The sequence below is a fragment of the Panicum virgatum genome, chromosome 7N (assembly GCF_016808335.1).
Source record: "Panicum virgatum strain AP13 chromosome 7N, P.virgatum_v5, whole genome shotgun sequence".
Lineage (NCBI taxonomy): Eukaryota > Viridiplantae > Streptophyta > Magnoliopsida > Poales > Poaceae > Panicum > Panicum virgatum.
The window spans coordinates 21187904-21209848 of NC_053151.1; the positions used below are offsets into that span (position 1 = coordinate 21187904).

Sequence of the window (21945 nt, forward strand, 5' to 3'; positions counted from 1 at the left end):
AGGTTTTAACTCTGCAGAGGTGTGCAACTTTACCCACAAGCGGGGTACCGCAACTCGATCACCTTAGTGTCGGTGCAGATCCCAACAAAGCCATTACCCACCTTAGCTAGACCTGACTAGCCATCACGGGATCCACCAAGGTGTCATTGACCTATCACAGAGGTTTTAACCGGGGCATAAGTCACACAGAGATAATCCCTTCTCCTTGATCACCCGTTGCTCTCAGCTCTCCTAATGGCTATTAGACTAACTAGTGGGGTTTATGCTAAGCCATTGCCCATTCAACGGTCGAGTGGTTTGCACGATAGTGGAGTTAGGTGAGATGACACACCAACTCGGTCCTTAGGGGTGACAAGATGGATATCTCCCTTCCTTTCTCTACCACACAGGCACGAGCACACCATGGGCAAATCACACAGAAATATCATCCATCCCGTCTAAACTCGACTTTTGAAATTTCACCTTCTTCCCTTCCCACACACCCACACATTTTCCTTTGTAACACAAATAGTATTGAGTTTAAGGTCCTAAGCGTTCTAATAGCGATTAACGTCCAAACACATTCAGACATTAATCTAGGTGGTCAAGGAATGGTTATAACAAATCAAGGGGTGGCTATCCAACCGTGTTTTCAGCAGGCAAAACATATGCAACTTTATAAAACAGGCCAATAGGTTGTTTTTATAAAACTAGGACAAAATATGCATCAAAGGGCGGGATTGAACTTGCCGTCTTCAAAGCCTTCCGGGAAGTCCTGATCGAGGTGCTGTCCTTTAGGTTCGGGGTTGCAAAACTGGTCCTCGTTCGCTTGCTCGTAGTACTGCTCGTCGACGGGCTCTCCTTCGTTCACACCGTGATATACGATGTATACAAACAAGCACACAATCAAGAAAAAGAAATAATAGCTTTATCATCGAGCTCAATTCGGAGAAAATGAAGAAATAAGGATGGAGAAAATTTTTTGGAAGGATTTTTGAATGGAGTTTGCCGAAATAGTACTAGGAAGGGCGTGGTAAAGTTTTGGAGTAATTGGAGGATTCTTGGTGCATAAAATGATAGGTTAAGGAGGTGTTTAAGGGCTAAACCGTGGTTAAGGGGAGATGAAAATAGGCTGAGTGGATAGTATATGATTTTATAGGAATTTAGAAAAAGAATTACGCGAAAAGGAGCCGGGATGGAGGAGATATGGCTCTGTAATTGGTGGCTCTTAACTAAATTCCGAAAATAGAAAATAAATAGGATTAGGTGCGTGACGTGCTCAATTAGCAGCACCACGTGAGTCCGCCTGGTGCATATGGGCTGGACGGCCCAACACCTATGACTTGCTACAAGGATTACACACACCCGAGCTTAAAAGGTCAGAGGAACAGAGCAGCTCGTGTTCTCTTCTGCTGCAGCAACGCCATGGCTGGGCAGCTCGAGCTCGAGCTGCCGGCGGCTCCGGCCACCGTTCTCTAATCCGAGGGTATGGGGAGAGACAGGAGGATGAGGGGGTTCCGCTTTGGTGACTTTGGGCACAGGAAGCGAAGGGTAGCTCCGGCGGCCGCGATGGCCATGGGCATGGCGTACGGGAGCTCGTGGGGAGCTCGCTGGTGGCATGGAGAGGGGAAAGACGCGGCTTGGGGCAGGTTGAGGAGGGTATGGGGGTTCTCACCTCGAGAGGAATTGGACCGAGATGGTCCGGGCGAGGAGATCGACGGGGAGGTCTGTTCTTTGGCCAAGAACAGAGGAAGAGGATGAGCGGCATGACTGGAAAGCTCGGCGAGCTCGATGGTGGCGAGGACCTGCACGAGGGCCTATTTATAGGCGCTGGAAGGCGGTGGAGAGGGCGGGGCCGTGGTGGTGGCCGGCCGACCAGCTTGGCGGGCGGCTTTAATGGCGCTCGGCCGCTTGCGAGCGTCGCGGAGCGGCGTGGAGCGGCGTCGCGAGCGGCGAGGCGGCACAGGGTGACGGGACCGCTCGGGCAGGCGCACCAGTGCAAGTGGAGGGGCCGGGCCGCTCGGCGTGGAGCTCGGAGTCGAGCTCTGCTCGAGCAGTGAGGGCTCGGGCGGCGAGGCGGCGGTGCTATGCTGTCGACGGGCGGCGCTGCGAGCACAGAGCGACGGGATGGGTCGAGCAGCGACGCGCGGCGCGGTGAGCATCCGGGTAGCCATTGATGGCGCTCGCCATCGTGAGCGGTGAGGCGGCACAGGACGACAAGATAGGTCGGGCATGGGCCGAGCAGCGCGCCGGGCGTCCCGGGCGCGTGGTGCGCATGGGACTCAGGGACGCGCGTGCGGCGTGTGGGTGCGTTGCTTGGCCTGCTGATGCTAGTGCTTCGCTTGCGTGCATGCCATGTTCAAGTGCTGTTTTCACGCGTGCAAGCTGCATGCCGTGTGTGTGCTAGAGCTCAGAGATGAGAGATGATAAAAGGGAGTTGGTGCTTGTGCATGAGGGCACGTACACGTGAAAGAAGTGATTAGGGATATTTTAGAGAGAAGATTATATACTGATGGAAAGACAAATGAATGAAAGATGTGGTAGGTTGGAAGAGAATATTTTTGGATGGGAAGAAAATGAGCTCAAGAAGATTTTTGCAAAGTTTAGATTTGTTTTAACGAGTGATTTATTGGGGTGAAATTTACGGATGTTACAAACCTACCCCACTTAAATTGAATCTTATCCTCGAGATTCGGCTGAGTCCTGAACATATGGGGAAACTCCCTCTTCAGAGCATCTTCGTGTTCCCACATAGCTTCCTCTACTCCGTGTCTGCTCCATTACACTCTGCAAATCCGTACTTCTGAATTCCTTGTTCTCTTTGTGACAGTGTCCAGAACTTTGACTGGTATCTCCTGATATCGCAGGTCTGGCTGCAAATCTATAGCTTCTACTAGTACGTGTTCTGTCTCGAGTATCCTCAAACACCTTCTTAGTTGTGAGACATGAAACACAGGGTGTATATCTGACATTTCTTCCGGTAGCTCCAGACGGTATGCTACGGCTCCGACTTTCTTCAGAACTTGGTACAGTCCAATGTACCGAGGGGCCAACTTTCCTTGTACTTGAAATCTTCGGGTTCCCCGAATGGGTGAAACCTTAAGGTATACGAACTCTCCTGGGTTGAAACTTATTTCTCGTCTCTTCTTGTCTGCGTAGCTCTTCTGTCGAGACTGGGCGACCTTCAGTTTTTCTCTGATCTCGGCCACTCTTTCTTCTGCTTCTTTTATGAGTGCGGGTCCAACTAGGGCACGTTCTCCAACTTCTGACCACATCAGAGGAGTTCTGCATTTTCTCCCATAAAGAGCCTCGAATGGTGACATGCCCAGGCTCGCTTCATAACTGTTGTTGTATGAAAATTCCGCATAGGGCAAACTCTGCTCCCAATCCTTGCCATAGGTAAGGACACATGCTCTCAACATATCCTCCAAAATCTGATTCACTCTTTCTGTCTAGCCATCCGTCTGTGGGTGATAAGCGGAGCTGAAATCCAATTTGGTGCCCATGGCTTTATGCAAACGTTTCCAAAACCTAGAGGTGAATTGGGTCCCTCTATCCGAAACAATTCTACTAGGCACCCCATGTAACTTTACTATATTTTCTATATAAAGCTTGGCCAGCTTTTCTCCACCATAATTGGTCCGCACAGGTATGAAGTGAGCCGCTTTAGTGAGTCGGTCCACTATTACCCATATGGAGTCATGCCCCTTCTGTGTTCTAGGCAGTCCTACTACAAAGTCCATTCCTATCTCATCCCATTTCCAAACCGGAATGGGTAGGGGTTGCAACAATCTTGCTGGCTTCTGATGTTTGGCCTTGACTCTCTGACACGTATCACAGTGGGCGACGAATCGTGCAATATCCGCCTTCATTCCATTCCACCAATATTTTTGTCTTAAATCCAGATACATTTTGTTGGATCCTGGGTGAATGAAATATGCTGAGTTATGAGCCTCGTTCATGATCACTTGCCGGAAGCCTCCTTTCTGGGCCACACAAATCCTATTTTTATACCATAACGTTCCTTTATCATCCACTCTAAAATCTGGTGCCTTGTTTTCTCCAGTATTTTTGCGGATCTTCATTAAATCCTTATCCGAACCTTGGGCCTTTCTGATTCTGTCCTCTAGTGTGGATTGGACGTTCAACACGTGGCTGGAGCCTCGAGGGGCAATGTGCACATTCAATCGTGCCATTTCCTCTAGCAGATGATCATCCTTGGGTCCATAGGATTTCCGGCTTAAGGCATCAGCTACCACGTTAGCCTTGCAAGGGTGGTAATGAATTTCCACATTATAATCCGTAACCAGTTCTAACCACCTTTTTTGCCTCAAATTCAAATCTGGCTGGGTGAAAATATACTTCAAACTCTTGTGGTCGGTGTAAATCTCACACTTATTCCCAATCAAATAATGTCTCCAAATCTTAAGGGCATGCACTACGGCCGCAAGTTCCAAATCATGGGTTGGATAATTCTGCCCATGAGGCCTGAGTTGGCGGGAAGCATATGCAACAACTTTCCCGTCTTGCATCAGTACACCCCCCAATCCATGTCGGGATGCATCACAATAGATGACAAAATCCCGATGGATGTCTGGTGGGGTCAACACTGGGGCGGTCGTCAACCTATTCTTCAATTCTTGAAAACTTCTCTCACATGACTCTGTCCAGGTGAATTTTTTTCCTTCTTGAGCAGCTCGGTCATGGGCCGGGCTATCTTGGAAAATCCTTCAATGAATCTCCGATAATACCCAGCTAATCCAAGAAAACTTCTGATTTCACTAACATTGGTCGGTTGCTGCCTGTTGGAAACTGCTTCGACCTTCTCGGGGTCCACTGCTACTCCTTTCGCGGTTAGAATATAACCAAGGAAAGCTACTTTTTCCAGCCAGAATTCACATTTGCTGAATTTGGCATATAGCCTATGTACTCTCAATTTTTCTAAAACTACTCTCAGATGTTGCTCGTGCACCTGAACACTCTTCGAGTAAATAAGTATGTCGTCGATGAAGACTACGACAAACTTATCTAACTCGTCCATAAACACCTTGTTCATGAGGTTCATGAAATACGCAGGTGCATTAGTTAGTCCAGAAGACATCACGGTGAACTCAAACTGCCCGTATCGGGTGACAAAGTGTGTCTTTGGGATGTCACTCTCCCTAATCCTGAGCTGAAAATATCCTGACCTCAGATCAATCTTGGAGAAGTACTTGGCTCCTTTTAGTTGATAGAAAAGGTCATCAATCCTGGGGAGGGGGTACTTATTCTTGATGGTAACTTCGTTCAGCGCTCGGTAATCCACACACAACCTCATACTCCCATCCTTCTTCTTGACAAATAGTATTGGGGCTCCCCAAGGCGACGAGCTTGGTCTGATGAAGCCAATTCGTTGTAATTCTTCCAGTTGCTTCTTTAATTCCGCCAATTCAGAAGCTGCCATCCTATAGGGTCTCTTGGCTATAGGGGTGGTTCCAGGGACAAGGTCGATAACAAATTCTATATCCCTATCTGGTGGCATCCCAGGAAGTTCTTCCGAGAAAACATCTGGGTACTCATTTACTACTGGGACTTCTTCCAAGGACTTGGCTTCCATGCTAAACACCATTGGGTCAGATCCACTCCCCCGAGTATGGCAGGTCACTCGTACTCCTCCTGTGTTTGTTAGGTGTACCACTTTATCAGTACAACCTATGAGACCATTGTGTCGGCTTAGCCAGTCCATTCCAAGGATCACATCTATTCCCTTAGATTTAAGTACTACTAGGTTTGCTAGAAATTCTACCCCACTTAAATTGATCCTTACCTGTAGACAACCTAGTTGACACTTGATGTCACCCCCAGGCGTCCGGGTTAATAGGGGTGTTTTTAGTAGTACTGTAGGTATATTGTGCTTTTCCACAAAACTCGAGGATATGAACGAGTGTGATGCTCCAGAATCAAATAGTACTGTTGCAAGAGATGAGCTGACTAGGTACTCACCGAGCACTACGCCCTGAGCTCCTTGAGCTTCCTGTGCATTGATGTGGTTGACGCGGGCTCGTCCAAATGACTGCTGAGGCTGCCTCATCTGCTGACTGTTATTGTTGGTGTTGCTGTTGTTGTGGATGGGCACTCGGTTGGCACCTGACGGGACTGGCCTTGGCCCATTCACTGTATTGGAGAAGGCTGATGTAGCAGGCTTGTTCTTGGCATATGAGCAGTTGGCAATGAAATGTCCTGTCTCACGGCAGTTGAAACAGACCCTAGCATTGCTGTTAGTGGTGGTGACTTGACTGGCATTGCTCTGTAGGGCCTTCATGATGTTCTGGCTCCTAAACTATGTGTTAGGGGCATGTGGGCCTGTTACCTGAGACTGGGTCCTATACTGCATTGGGGCCTGGGATCTTCGTGCAGTGTAGCTGAAGCTTCTTGGTTTCTGGAAGCGATCCTGTTGACGGGACTTGATTTCCAAAAACTTGCGCTTGTTATCCTTCCTTTCTTCAATTTTGGCCCTTTCTGTAAGAATCGCCTTGTTCATCAGGGTGTTGAAATCCAGGTAGATCTGCGGAGTAAGCAAGGTCCAGAGTTCTGGGTTTAATCCTTTCTTGAACATGTCCTGCTTCTTCTCATCGTCATTCACTTCTTCTGGTGCATATCGGGCCAGCTCCATGAACTGATGGGTGTACTCTTCCACCGACATGCTTCCTTGCTATAGTGCGCGGAACTCATTCGCCTTGCGCTTCATGGTAGCTGAAGGAATATGATATCAGCGGAACTCTTTCACAAACTCTTTCCATGTGATGGTGGAGGCGTCTTCGGTAGCAGCGCAGTAATTTTCCCACCAGGCTAAGGCAGTCCCCGTGAGTTGGTGTGCTGCCAGAAGAACTTTGTCCCGATCTTGGCATTCAAACGGCTCGAGCTTCCTCTGGATCACACGAAGCCAGTCGTCTGCATCCAAGTGGTTGCTGGATCCGGCAAAAGTGGGTGGCTTGGTCCTCAGAAAAGCTGTCAGCTTGTCGTTCATGGTTTGCTCTCGTGGCCGCTTATTGACAAGGGCATTGGCCAGTGTTTCTAGGATGAGGGTCTGGTTGTGGATTATCTGTGCCAGGTCCCCAAGGGGTGGTGGTGGTGGTGGCAGTGGCCCTTCTACTTGATTTTGTCCTCTGTCCTGGCTCACTTCATGTTCTTCCTGAGGAGGGTTCTGTCCATTAGGTTGCACTCCCGTACTAGCGACTACAGGGTTCCAAATGCGGGAGGCCCTCGTAACGCTTCGGGAGGCCATCTATAGATTGGGTAGAGTTTTTGTGAGATTGGGATTAAGTGCTATTTAGGTTGTTTAATTCATATTTTTGAAAAGGCAGAATCTACCTTCTGCTGATAAGCACACAACTAACAAGCACACAAACATAGAAAACAACAAGCACAAACAACTTTATTACTGCAAAGGGAGGGTACAACACGGGGACAAGACTAAAACGCGTACTACACGTTCGGATACAGGTTCACACTTAAGGGTACAACTTAAGCCAGTGGGGCTGGGAGGTACAACACTAGGGTGGCATCGGGCATTCTACTCACGGGGCGAGCCTTCTTCTGGGGCGGAATGTGCTTCCAGGGGAATAGACAACTCGCCATTCTCTAGGTTCCCGTTCACCAGGGGTTGCATAGCAGCTTCTCTTTCACCGATGGTAGTAGACCCTTCGGGGTTCTCGGGTGGGGCTTGTGGGGGTTATCACGAGTGGTCCCCATCCTATGACGGGTGTCCCGAGTAGAACATGGTCTTCCCTAATTGCTGGGACTGGGATTCCACTTCTGGTCCATTCTTGCATACGCCGGTCTTGGGCTTGCCTGAGGCTCTCCTAAGCAACTGCTTCACTGCTGACCGCGGCTGCGGCTCTTGCCTCAGCTTGGGCTGCTCGTATCTGTTGCAGTCTCACCGCGAGCTCTGCTTGCTCGGCCCGATGGGTCTGCTCCCTCAGAATGCTGGCTTGCTCGTCAAAGAGCTGATCCAAGGAGGCTAGGTAAGTAGCCACTTGGTACAGGGAGTCTTCTTCATGGCGGCTCCGTTCCAGACTTCTCATGCGTGCTTCCCAAACTGGGGTTCTGATGGCTGGCGGAAAGAACCTCATTGGTGTGGGAGCGAGGTGTCTTTCAAAAATCCGGCACAGGTAATGGAGCGCCTTTCTGACCGCCAAGGGATAGGTGTCTTGGTGCCTAAACCCTCTAGCGGTCACTCGCCATGGCTGAATGTCGGGGTAGCGGTCACTTCTGGCGATGACCAGGATCACCCTGCAGCGGAGGGTACCATGGTGCTCATACTCTCTGCTGTAGTACCTTGGGCATTCCGTAACGCCAAGGCTTTCCAGGTTATTGATCAAAAGGCTGGGAAAGCCAGGTGCATCTTGGCAATTGCCCTGGGTCCATCCTTCCTCAGCCATCTGAAAACAAAGATAGGGTGAACAAATTTTGCACGAGTATTTGGATACAAACGGGACAGATGGTATTTATTACTGCAACATGGGGGATACAGATTTCATGGATACACGATTATTAGGATAGGGTTCTAGCTCGGAGTGTTACTCCTATCATTGGGGCTCTTCCTCGATCCTGATAGGGCACTTCTTTGGTGGAAGGCATTGATCCATCACATCATCTTCAGTCTGAGTACCCTTATCCCAATGGGTTTCTTCGGGTTCTTCCTCTTCAGTCTGAGTGCCTATATCCCAATGGGTTTCTTCAGGTTCTTCCTCTTCAGTCTGAGTGCCTATATCCCAATGGGTTTCTTCCTCTATCCACCCGTCTATTCCTCTGCGAGCCTCGTATTCTTGCATTTGGGCTTGGAGAGCGGCTAGGGAATATTCGGCGCATACGGCTCTTGTCCGTTGTAACTCCAATTCTTGGGTTGCCTTTTCTGCCCTATGGACTTATTGCTTCAACTGTACCGCTTGCTCGCGGTAGAGTTCATCTAGGCCGGTGAGGTAGATGGATAGTTGGGAGACCGTATCTTCCAGGTCCTCTTCTTCTCTCCCAAGTCCTCTCATCCGGGCAATCCATGTGCGTCCTCTTCCTTCAGTAGGCGGAAAAAATCCCATAGGAGTCCGCTGAAGATGATGCTTGTAGATCACACGTAGACGTCGAAGGGCTTTTCGAGTGGCTTTTCGGTAGGTGCAGGGAAACGAAATCCAGTGGTGGAGATGAACCAGGGATCCACATCAGGGTAGCGGGTGTTTTTTCCCACGAAAATCATTACGTCGCAACGAAGAGTGCCCTTGGAGTCGTACTCCCGGTAGACGTACTCTGGTGGGTCCACCACTCCGATGCATTCCAGACTGAGTATCAATAACTTAGGAAGGCTGAGCTCTGCGTGACAGATTCCGCCAATCCATCCATTGTCAGCCATCTGGAACAGGGCAAGAACTAGTGGTGAGTGTTTGTGTGAAAGAAGGGTTAAGGAAAGAAAAGTCCTAGTGTGAAAGGGCCTGAAAAAGGGTTTCATTCCTAGGGTCACGTCCTATGGCCAACATACGGCTCTGATACCACCTGAAGCGTCCCCTCATAAGAGAAGACATAAATGTGATACAAACATCAGTCCCAGGAGGCTGATGACACATTTATTACATCAGATAGTTCATCACCGTACAACTCTACGCGGTAATGGGCAGAGAAGCGCCACTATCGCGAGGATTACAACCCACACAATGATATTAATTATAAAAAGAGGGTCATCAGAGTCTTGCGCCATGCGGTATCTCCTGCGGGTGACCCTAATCCACAGGCAAGGCTGGGTGCAGGACGGTACCCCTACTCAGCGTCGTCAGGAACAAAATCTGGATCTTCTTCTGTAAAAATAAAGGATGGGGTGAGTACAAACGTACTTAGCAAGTCCAACCACACCCACAGAGGGGTTATAAATAGAATATAATGCACAGGGTAAATCAAGGGTAAGGCTAGGGTTTCATTTGCGGAAATCAATATTTTATGAAGGGGTTCATTTGAAAGAAAGGGTTTCCAAGGCCAGTTTTCTTGTACTGAGTAACACATAGTGTTGATCCACACAGGATCCAAGTTTTAAGCTGCTACCGGACTCCTCATCCACCGTAGCACACGGCACAACTGCCGGACACTTTTTCAAAACAACTCACGCCAACCCATCCATTCCCAGAAGAAACACTAGTTATGTGACCACACCGTAACTCGCCCAGTACCGTGGGCATGGCTATTCGAATAGGTTTTAACTCTGCAGAGGTGTGCAACTTTACCCACAAGCGGGGTACCGCAACTCGATCACCTTAGTGTCGGTGCAGATCCCAACAAAGCCATTACCCACCTTAGCTAGACCTGATTAGCCATCACGGGATCCACCAAGGTGTCATTGACCTATCACAGAGGTTTTAACCGGGGCATAAGTCACACAGAGATAATCCCTTCTCCTTGATCACCCGTTGCTCTCAGCTCTCCTAATGGCTATTAGACTAACTAGTGGGGTTTATGCTAAGCCATTGCCCATTCAACGGTCGAGTGGTTTGCACGATAGTGGAGTTAGGTGAGATGACACACCAACTCGGTCCTTAGGGGTGACAAGATGGATATCTCCCTTCCTTTCTCTACCACACAGGCACGAGCACACCATGGGCAAATCACACAGAAATGTCATCCATCCCGTCTAAACTCGACTTTTGAAATTTCACCTTCTTCCCTCCCCACACACCCACACATTTTCCTTTGTAACACAAATAGTATTGAGTTTAAGGTCCTAAGCGTTCTAATAGCGATTAACGTCCAAACGCATTCAGACATTAATCTAGGTGGTCAAGGAATGGTTATAACAAATCAAGGGGTGGCTATCCAACCGTGTTTTCAGCAGGCAAAACATATGCAACTTTATAAAACAGGCCAATAGGTGGTTTTTATAAAACTAGGACAAAATATGCATCAAAGGGCGGGATTGAACTTGCCGTCTTCAAAGCCTTCCGGGAAGTCCTGATCGAGGTGCTGTCCTTCGGGTTCGGGGTTGCAAAAGTGGTCCTCGTTCGCTTGCTCACAGTACTGCTCGTCGACGGGCTCTCCTTCGTTCACACCGTGATCTATGATGTATACAAACAAGCACACAATCAAGAAAAAAGAAATAAAAGCTTTATCGTCGAGCTCGATTCGGAGAAAATGAAGAAATAAGGATGGAGAAATATTTTTGGAAGGATTTTTGAATGGAGTTGGCCGAAATAGTACTAGGAAGGGCGTGGTAAAGTTTTGGAGTAATTGGAGGATTCTTGGTGCATAAAATGATAGGTTAAGGAGGTGTTTAAGGGCAAAACTGTGGTTAAGGGGAGATGAAAATAGGCTGAGTGGATAGTATGTGATTTTATAGAAATTTAGAAAAATAATTACGCGAAAAGGAGCCGAGATGGAGGAGATATGGCTCTATAATTGGTGGCTCTTAACTAAATTCTGAAACTGGAAAATAAATAGGATTAGGTGCGTGACGTGCTCAATTAGCCGCACCACGTGAGTCCGCCTGGTGCATATGGGCTGGACGGCCCAACACCTGTGGCTTGCTACAAGGATTACACACACGAGCTTAAAAGGTCAGAGGAACAGAGCAGCTCGTGTTCTCCTCTGCTGCAGCAACGCCATGGCTGGGCAGCTCGAGCTCGAGCTGCCAGTGGCTCCACCGTTCTCTAATCCGAGGGTATGGGGAGAGACAGGAGGATGAGGGGGTTCCGTTTTGGTGACTTCGGGCACAGGAAGCGAAGGGTAGCTCCGGCGGCCGCGACGGCCATGGGCATGGCGTACGGGAGCTCGTGGGGAGCTCGCTTGTGGCATGGAGAGGGGAAAGACGCGGCTTGGGGCAAGTTGAGGAGGGTTTGGGGGTGCTCACCTCGAGAGGAATCAGACCGAGATGGCCCGGGCGAGGAGATCGACGGGGAGGTCTGTTCTTTGGCCAAGAACAGAGGAAGACGGAATTGGAGCGAGGAAGAGGATGAGCGGCGTGACTGGACAGCTCGGCGAGCTTGATGGTGGTGAGGACCTGCACGAGGGCCTATTTATAGGCGTTGGAAGGCGGTGGGGCCGCGGTGGTGGCCGGCCGGCGAGCTTGGCGGGCGGCTTTAATGGCGCTCGGCCGCTTGCGAGCATCGCGGAGCGGCGTCGTGAGCGGCGAGGTGGCATAGGGTGACGGGACCGCTCGGGCAGGCGCACCAGTGCAAGTGGAGGGGACGGGCCGCTCGGCGTAGAGCTCGGTGTCGAGCTTTGCTCGAGTAGTGCAGGCTCGGGCGGCGAGGCAGCGGTGCTGTGCTGTCGACGGGCGGCGCGATGAGCACATAGCGACGGGATGGGTCGGGCAGCGACGCGCGGCGCGGTGAGCATCCTGGTAGCCATTGATGGCGCTCGGCATTGCGAGCGACGAGGCGGCACAGGACTACGAGATAGGTTGGGCAGGGGCCGAGCGGCGCACCGGGCGTCCCGGGCGCGTGGTGCGCGTGGGGCTCAGGGACGCGCGTGCGGCGCGTGGGTGCGTTGCCTGGCCTGCTGATGCTAGTGCTTCGCTTGCGTGCGTGCTGTGTTCAAGTGCTGTTTGCACGCATGCAAGCTGCATGCCGTGTGTGTGCTAGAGCTCAGAGATGAGAGATGATAAAAGGGAGTTGGTGCTTGTGCATGAGGGCACGTAGACGTGAAAGAAGTGATTAGGGATATTTTAGAGAGAAGATTATATACTGATGGAAAGACAAATGAACGAAAGATGTGGTAGGTTGGAAGAGAATATTTTTGGATGGAAAGAAAATGAGCTCAAGAAGATTTTTGCAAAGTTTTAGAATTGTTTTTAACGAGTGATTTATTGGGGTGAAATTTACGGATGTTACAATCGCCGAGACCTGGAGGGGCGCGACTGGGTTAGGTTTTGCGTTGGGGTGTGCGGGGGTCGGTCCTTCGGGGTGCTTCTGGAGAGGCAGCCGGGCCCACGGGGGGGCAGGGGGGTGAGCGCACACGGGGGGTGGCGTGGGCCTGCGGGGTGGGAGCTGGTGGGTCGGGCCGGAGGTGGTGGGCTGGTTCGGTTGTGGCTGAGTGGACTGATTTCGATGTGGCTGGATGTAGAATGCTATTCTACACCTAGAATATAGATTAGCGCGCGCGCGCACACACACACACACACACACACATATATATATATATATATATATATATATATATATATATATATATATAGGTCTATTGGATAGACTGAGTATAGAATGAGCTATTTCACGCCCGAACCTCCCCGCGCACCCGGTCATCCGCGTCCGGTCCGCCTCGGTTTGCGTCCCCCACTCCCCTAGGGTTTCCAAATCCAACCGGTTCGGTCAAACCGCCGCCCTCCGGTAGCGGTTTACCGGACCGGTTTGACCGGAAACCGGTAGAATTTAAATCCAAATTCAAAATCGCATGTGCAACCGGTTCCGACCGGTATACCGACCGGGATGACCGGTTTACCGGACGGTATGACCGGTTTGGGAATTTTTTATTTTTTTTAATTCAAATTTGAATTTTGAATTGGGGCCAGTAGACCGGTTTACCGGTCGGTATGACCGGTTTGGGAATTTTTATTTTTTTGAATTCAAATTTAAATTTTGAATTGGGGCCGGTTTGATACCGGCCCAAACCGTAAGCGCGCCAGACCGGTTTCCGGACCGGTTCCCACCGGTTTGTTAACCCTGCTACCCCCTCCCCCGCAGAACCCACGATGCCAGCTCGCCCCCCACGTCGCACGACCACAACTGCCCCGCTCGGATCCCCGCCGCCGCCGTGCCCTCCCCCAACCGCACCCCCGATCCCCATGCCTCGCTGCTCCCTCCTCCCCCAGACGTGCCCCCAATCCCGTCGGTGACCCTCGCGCCGTCCCGGCGGCCGCCGCCGCTCCCTCATCCCCAGACGCGCCGCCAATCCCAGCACCGCATCACCCTCCTCGTCTAGCTGCCACTCGAGGTGTTGAAGATCGGGCGGTGATTCGGCTTGGGGGCGATTCGGGAGGAAGAAGGGCGGTGGGGACTTGCTAGTGGCAGATCTGGGCCAAATAGATCGGCAAGTGTTGGTGCGGCTGTAGCAGATTTAGGCCTCCAGGATTGACGAGTAAACATCCCTTGGTAAATGGCTTCTCTAACTCTCGGTGGCGGAGACTACCCTCAGCAGCTACTATGTATAAATCTCATGTCATCCATCAACTAGTGTTCTTTAAACTGATTGATCTATTTCCTGATTGAGCGATCTAGTTTGAGTTCAATTTGCTCCCTTGCAGCCCTGCTCATGCGTGAGGATGCAGATGTATATAGTAATCAGGTCTGCAACTTCCGCATCGCGATTTAAACCAAGGTCAGTCTCCTTAATTCATGCATAAATGTTGGCTGCAGGGAAAGAAAATCTGTACACCCAATATTCTTACAGATGAATGAATGCTAAAGGATCACGGAAGGCAGGAAGGTGGCAGGGTTCTCGGACATCCATGGGGACATCACTAATGGCCACTGGCAGACCATGAGGTGGTAGATGCCAGTGGCCAGCATCCGGGAGCATCTCATCCGGACTCACGCCCAATCCGCAAGCATCAGGTAAGCCACTTGCTATATTAGAACATGTTTTTTAAAGTTTCAGCTATTATGTGATGCGAGTAGCTATACGATCAGAATGTTTTCTGTTCATATGATAGGTAGCACTATCGTTCTTGACAGTCTAAGAAATTATCTTTCTTTGTCTAAGCACTCTTTTTAAAGGTCGACCTGTTTAAATTGTTGATTGTTTAGAGCAATGGACAATTTGCAACACTGTTTACCATAAAATTATTCTTTCATAAATGTCGTTCCTGACTCGGTGAGTTGGTCTCACTGCATGTGCATGGTGGTGGCATCAATCCTGCTGCGATGCTCATCTTTTACCAACAAGCTAGTAGTAATGAGCAAATGTGCAACAATGTGTACAGTAGAGAAGAGAAAGTGTGGCAGCCTCTCCTTTCAGGTGCATTGTCCCTTTGTTCTTTCTTCTACTGTCGACTAGCATCGTATTCGTTGTGTGAAACTTTACTGGTGCATGTGTTCGGGTGGTGAGCTTTTAATTTGGCTTATTAAATCCTGATTTCAACTTCTGTCGTTGGTTGTAGATAACTGTGATCATCCTTTTGCTAGAGTTATGATCACTCGATCAACAAGCAAATTATTAGGCAGATTTTGCAGAATTTGTTGATTATTAGTTCAATTTATTTTTATGGACAATTGTCAAATTATTACTGTATCTTGTGGTTGTGAGCTCTCTAGCTTGCTACTATTTCTGTGGTTCTTATATTCCTGGTGATCAAGAGTAGGTGTTACGGTAAGGTAGTTCCCTGTAATGTTTTTTTTCCTATCTGCACCTAGTACCATTGAATACTGTTTCATATGCCTTATTTCGTACTTTTATTAAGGACTCTGACAGTAACAATGCTGTCCGCTAGAAGCAATTTCAGGCAAATGACCTTATACTAATTAACCATTTTTTTAGTGAATGTGTCATGATAACTGGTTCATTATATTAGGCATATCCACATGTCATTCAAATTTGAGTGCATTAATAACTTTACTATTTAAACAAATCATTTTCTATTTGAGCCATATCCAGGTTTTGTAAATTTTTCACAATCTAGAGTTTCTTTGTCTTGGCTCTTCCATGAGATGGGTCCTCTTGGGATTAATAACCTTTTATTGATTACTATTTGAAGTTATGCAGTAAAGGGTGGATCGAAGTGTCGATTCCATAGTTGCCAAATGCTATATGAGCTAGCCTATGGTAAGTTTTCTAGAATCCTGTCAGTATATGAACTTTTTAAGTTGCCCAACATATTGAACTTTAGTCATAACATTCAACCTCCTTTTGTCCAGGAACACCAGGTGCTCATGGAGCTGGCTCCTTGGAAGCTCAGCCTCAGGCAAGTTAGGTGAGCTAGCTCCCATCTCTTGGTAATCGGCCACTTCATTATTTGTTGATCGATTTACACTTTCAGTGGTTTTATATTAAACAAGTCTTTTGTCAGTAGGAAAAATGTATAGTAACAGGATTTATTATCCTTATGTGTTGGCTAGTGAAGGAGGGTTTCTTTAGCTAGGACTGTCACTCTATTCTAGTAAAAATCTCTTCCAGAGTTTATTATGTGCAATATGGAGAAAGAATGTGCAGAAATGATGCACTCCTTAGCACTGATCATAGCGATATGGAGAAAGAATGTTCAGTCCTTTGCTGCTGTGTAGTAAATTTCATTTTTTTTTTGTTTTATCCGAGCAAAATATCTAACCAACAGTCTCTCTCCTTCCTACATACGACAAATCAACCCATTCATCTTCAGGATCAGGATGCTTTTTAGAACAGCTTTCTCTTTAGTTCCTTTTTATGTCAATTTACTATTCTATTTCTCCCAATTTATTCTGCTTTAAAGGGATTAAATTTCAGATGGCATAATGATGAAAATATCCCTTCATGTTTGTTGTCAAGGTCCTCTCAATTTATCATTCTGCTAATATAAATCAATAATTCCATGTCCAGATCTATGCTAAATCATACTGGTCAAGGTGACATCATATTTTTCATGTACTCATTATGTTCATTTGTTAACCATTATAATGGAAGTTGGTATCTGAAATTTTTAACAAAGAGATATGTGCTTGGTAGCATGTGATTAAAATTTACCACAGATACGAGCATTTCACTGTTCTCATTATAGGAAGCCACCATGTACAACTATCTGGGGGTCGCCTCTCCCACCATACTGATTTTTTCATGATATGATGGCCTGAAAGTGGGAAGAATATTTGATTCATAATTCATCTGATAGAATGTTTCATTTTTCTATTGTTGTTCTCAACTAATAAACTAGTACTAATGATAATGATAGCTATATGTTCTTGCAGAATGATGTGGAAGCTTGACTAGTTTTTTTTTCCGGCAAGACATAGAATTTGCAATCAAAGGCTGCAAATAATTGATTTTGCATATAGATGTATTTCTGACAAGGGTGCAACTCTATGCTAGATTGCTCATAATCGAAGTTTTTGTCGGCCACTAGATATACAAGAGCTTTGGGATGCGCTTGGAGGTGGCCTATGGAGCTGGCGTTAGAATTTTATTTTAGTTTCAAGTGTAAACATTTCAAGTTTTGGTGTGAAATTTCTCAATAATGGGAGCATTTGGTAGTTTGGAGCGAAATTCATAGTATTTAGGTTCATGGTTAGAAATATTTGCAAACGTAATTATTGAATGCTTAATGAAGTGAAATTTGCAAATTCTGCAGTTCTGTCATGCAGTATTGGCAAACAAAAAACAATGCATGTTCTATGGACCAAAATTTGCACATTTTACTAGTTTGCTTGCTAGTATTTATGACGATCACAAGGCTTCAATCCACGAAAGGCATTTGGACCACAGCCAATTGCAACCATTCTGCGATCTTGCTGTCTTGAACGAACATGCTGCAAGCCCCCTTTTTTTTTGGTCATGTACAAACCGAGCTTGACACGGAACTAGGTGGGCTGTTTTTTCTTTACGGCAACTATAGCACTAGCACGTCAATAAGAAAACCGCCAGCCATGTTCAGCATGCGGAGAAAACCGGAAGAACGGACCGCGTGGGAGAAAAAATCGAGAGACCCCGCGTGCGTGGGAGGGCACGGCCACGGGAGGGAGGGGGCGCTCGCGCCAGGCAGGGAGGTTGGCCCGGGTATGGAATAATTATTCCATATTCAGAGTAGGGATTAGCCATATATATATATATGTGTGTGTGTGTGTGTGTGTGTGTGTGTGTGTATGTAGCCTATTTATACGCAGGAGATGCACCGTGGCTTGCCTTGATCAGACAGAGGAAGGGAGGAATGTTAGTGTTGGCTTCGGTACGGCTCCTCCGGACTCCAACACAGATCTCCCCGGGAACGGCTTCCTCCCAACCAGCACTCCAAGCTTCCTCCAATCAGCACCTTGTCCTTGCTGGTACACGTCGTCGGTGAAACTACTCCTCGGTCCTATATGCATGCATTATGTGCAAAAGAGTGAAATAAGCTTATCATGATCAAGATCATGCATGGTTAGATCAGCAAGCAAATGAAGCTGCAATGTCATGAATGCATGAGTTGAAGTTTGAATTGAATTCAAATGTATTTTTAAATAAAAGAGAGCATTTAAACAAGTGATTCATGGTTCAAAAAATGTTTTTACAGGTTTGGCATTTTTCCTAACCTCAAAATAGTGTTAAACATCTTATGGAAAATTCCCATAATTTTTGAAAGTCAAAAAGTATTTTTATTGATTAATTTTCATTGAAAAGAATTAAATTAAACCCAATTTAATTAGTTAAAATTATTTTCTGGACATGAAATAATTTTTGGTGATTAAGTATTAATAAACATAACTTTCACCAAAATTTGATGTTAAGCACGATTAAGGATTAATTAACATGCATTTAACTAGTTAAAATAATATGAATTAAGCACTTAATTAAGTTGGAAAAGTTAAACTTAGTTTCTAGTACTTAATTATTTATCATAGGTTATTACATTAAGAGAAGCATTAAAAGCATTTTTACCCAATTTTTAACTCAAATTAAGTAATTATTATGCAATTAACCCAATTAAAAGCATTTTAAAAGGGTTTTAAATTAAACAGGGGAGATATCAACTTGAATAACATAACAAAAATGTAGTTCTACTCATAAGGAACACATAGAAATTTATTTGGCATTTTTAGCACACTTCTACAAATTATCATGCAATTTCCAAGTTTCAAGCATTTTCTGAAAATCAAAAACAAAATTTAACTCGGCCAGGGACCCAACTGTAAGGTATCTTTTTTTAAGGAGGGCTACAGTGAAAGTTTCCAAGGAACAGTGAACAAGGCGCAATATTAACATAAACTGCAGGGGCCTAGACAAAAAATGTGCGGTCTCAACCAATAGAAAAGGGGCCACACGGGTTGCCACACCGGATCCGGCATGGCCACGCCAGATCCCGGGTGTGCGGCGCGTGTGTGGCAGCTCCAGCCACCATGGCTGGCCGGAAGTTGGCCAGCGGCGGGGGCGTCCGGTGAGCGGCGGCGTGCCGGCAAAGTGATGGGGCGAAGCCAGCTAGGGTTTGGCCGGAAGCTTATCAGAGAATGACTCCGGCGGCCGGGGAAAGGATGGAACGGAGGCAACGAAGCGCGGGAAACATGGGGAAGCTCACCGGCGACGTGAAGGCGGCGTCTACGGCGAGGTAGACGCGCGTAGACAAGCTCGGGGTGGCAAAGAACTTTAGCGCGGGAAAGACGGCGCGGCGAGCGCCGAGCAGTGCGAGGCGGTGCGCAGCGCGGTGGCGCGAGTGGCGCGTGCAGTGGCGCGGCGCGGAAGGCAGCGCGCGTTACGCGCGAAGAGAAAAGGAGGAGGGGAGTGCGAGTTAGACGCGACGGCTCGCGGTGGTAACAAAAATAGAGAGAGAGGGGCGCGAAGGCGTGATGCTTTGGCAGGAGGCGCGAAAACGGTAAGGGGATAGGCGCACGAGGGGCGAGTGAAGTTTCCACAGGCCCGTCTTAGTCGTTACGCGACAGGAAATGGGCGGTGTGGCGTTGGTCTCCAGCGGCGACGAGGGAGCAAGGGGGCCGGGCGTGCGAGCGTGAAGAGGGTGATGGGGCCGAGCAGAGGCGGGGAAAGGGCGCGACGCATGGCAGCAAGGTCCAAGGGAGGCTCCCCGACGGTGGGCGTCGCAACACGGCCGGCGGCGTGGCGCGCGGCGCGGTTTCGCCGGGCGCAGGTCGCAATTGACGAGCAACAGATAGAGAACGAGCAAGGCTGACAGGCAGGTCCCACGAGACGAATTTTCTGATTTTTCAAAGACTAGAATTTCAAAATGAGATTTGAAGGTCAACGAAGTTCAAAAATTTCATAAAAATATTCGTTGCAAAGGTCTTGGAACAGGGAGTACTCACTACGAATTTCAAAGGTTAACTCCAAACATAATTTAAATTATGGCTTCTCAAATTTGGTAAAAATCTGATTTTTGGGGATTTATTTAAAGGCCTTAAACATTAAAACTTTTGATGATTTTTGGTCCAAAATTCTAACTTGGTATGATCTTCATCTGGAAATTTTATTGAGGGCACTTGTTATAGGAAAAACTTGAGTGGCTTCACAAAGCCTCATTTGAACGAAATTATGGAATATAGAAAAATGGTCAAATCTGAATTTGCTGGTTTGACTGAACTTTAGTTGCATTTAAAACACTGAAACTCAAGGTTGACCAAAAGGAAAGTTGTAGCCTATGACTTACAATTCAACTTTTTGTTTGACAAAATTCAAAATTCAGTTCAAAATTTGAGAGTTATTTCAAGTACAAAAGTGAATTTCAAATTGCTTTTAAACCAGATGAATGCCATACCTATGCAAATGATGCACTAATGCACGCGCTTAGTTTTGACAATGATGATTAGTGACACGGGGTGTCACAAGGACGCAATAGAATTGGGTGTCATCGCATGTGATGGATTATCAAGGGGGGTCGGGAGCGGTTCTCACGTGTCTCTCTAGTTGGAGAAGTGTCGGATGCACATGAGTTTGTCCTTAGGGAGAGAGTGAGTGGAGAAGGCCCGAGGAGTGTTGGAGAAGTGTCGAAGGCGAGAAACCAGGAGTTAGGGTGTCGTGGAGAAGTACTGGAGGGCACGGATACACTCCCGGGGGATCAATGGTGTGTGGAGAAGGTTTTGGACCTTAACCATATGATCCAAGGTGAAGAAGAAGAGAGGAAGAGAAGAGGGGGCGTCGGACAGTGGCTAGAGGGCAGCCGGACTGTCCGTCGGCCTCCTCCAGAGAGGCCTCCAGAGAGGCACCAAGATTTGGTGCTCTCTAGACTCAGCTGGCACAACCGCCAAACCGCCTGGCTGCAGTGCGGCCGGACCATCCGGCCATAGCCACTGGATGGTGCTCTTGCTATATTTCCAGGGGAAGACAGAACGTGAGTAATAGCTAGTGTCGGGCTTTTGCCTATATATAGCCGAGCTCCCACTCCTTGGAGGTTGCCCTTGAGAGTGTGTTGATGGTGTGGAACCTAGAGGGATCCCAAGGGAGATTAGGGAAGCACATGAGCTCGATTAAGAAGATGATTAGTGCTTGAGAGTTGCTATGTGCAAGGAGAAGAAGCACTAGGAAGTGGCTTTTGCCATAGTGCTTGAAAGGGCATGGTGCCGGGAAAAGGAGAAGAGTTTTGTGCTGAGAAGAGGAGCTTAGCTAGGTGCTACCGGAGAAGGAGAAAATCCTAGTGGAGTGTTAGGTAGGGGAGAAATCCTAACTAGGTGTTAGGTAGAGGAGAAATCCTAACTAGGTGTTAGGTAGAGGAGAAAATCCTAACTAGGTGTTAGGTAGAGAGGAGTTTTGTGCTCTCCGGCGCAAAATCCTAACTAGGTGTTAGGTAGAAGAAGAGTGAGCTTGTGTGCATCCGTGGATCTTCGCTTACTAGGTGTTCGGGGGAGTCATTGCCGCACTTGTTACTCTTGGCGGTTGCCGCCGCCTAGCCGGTTAGGCGTTGATAGTGAGCCAGTCAAGGGTGTTGTGACGGCCTCCACACATCTGTAAAAGGTTGGGTGCTTCCTTTCAAAAGGCTACCATTCAGAGAGCGCCCGACTCCTAATGGGGTGCACTCCTTTCTTGGAGGTGTTGGCTTGACTGCCACGGGAGATGAGGCCTTGCCTCAATGTGGACTAGGGGGAGGTGGCAACCTCTAGACACCACGGGAAAAAATCGGCGCGTCTGTACTTGAGCATTCCTAAACTCCTCTCCTTACTTGCATTTACTTACCACATTTATCTCATATATGCAAGTAGTGTAACTTGTGCCTAGGTTGCTTTGCTCTTAGTGTGCTCTTGCTCTTGCTAGGTTGCTTTATACCTTAGTGTGTTTTACCTTGTGTAAGTGCTTGTGCTTAGTTTACCATATATGATCTTTTGCAAGGTTGACTCATGCTAGTGCGTTCGCTTCCGCTCTATG

The 21945-nt window shown here is 47.8% G+C and overlaps 2 long non-coding RNA genes across 2 annotated transcripts; both read left to right on the forward strand.

Moving 5' to 3' along the window:
• Positions 1-13934: 13934 nt before the first annotated feature.
• LOC120681497 lies at positions 13935-14477 on the forward strand. Its single transcript, XR_005677893.1, has 3 exons — positions 13935-14075; positions 14228-14301; positions 14340-14477. It is a non-coding gene; the product is annotated as an uncharacterized LOC120681497 (long non-coding RNA).
• Positions 14478-15289: 812 nt separating this feature from the next.
• LOC120684067 lies at positions 15290-16902 on the forward strand. The gene is made up of 3 exons (XR_005679057.1): positions 15290-15744; positions 15837-15892; positions 16860-16902. It is a non-coding gene; the product is annotated as an uncharacterized LOC120684067 (long non-coding RNA).
• The last annotated feature ends 5043 nt before the right edge of the window (positions 16903-21945 follow it).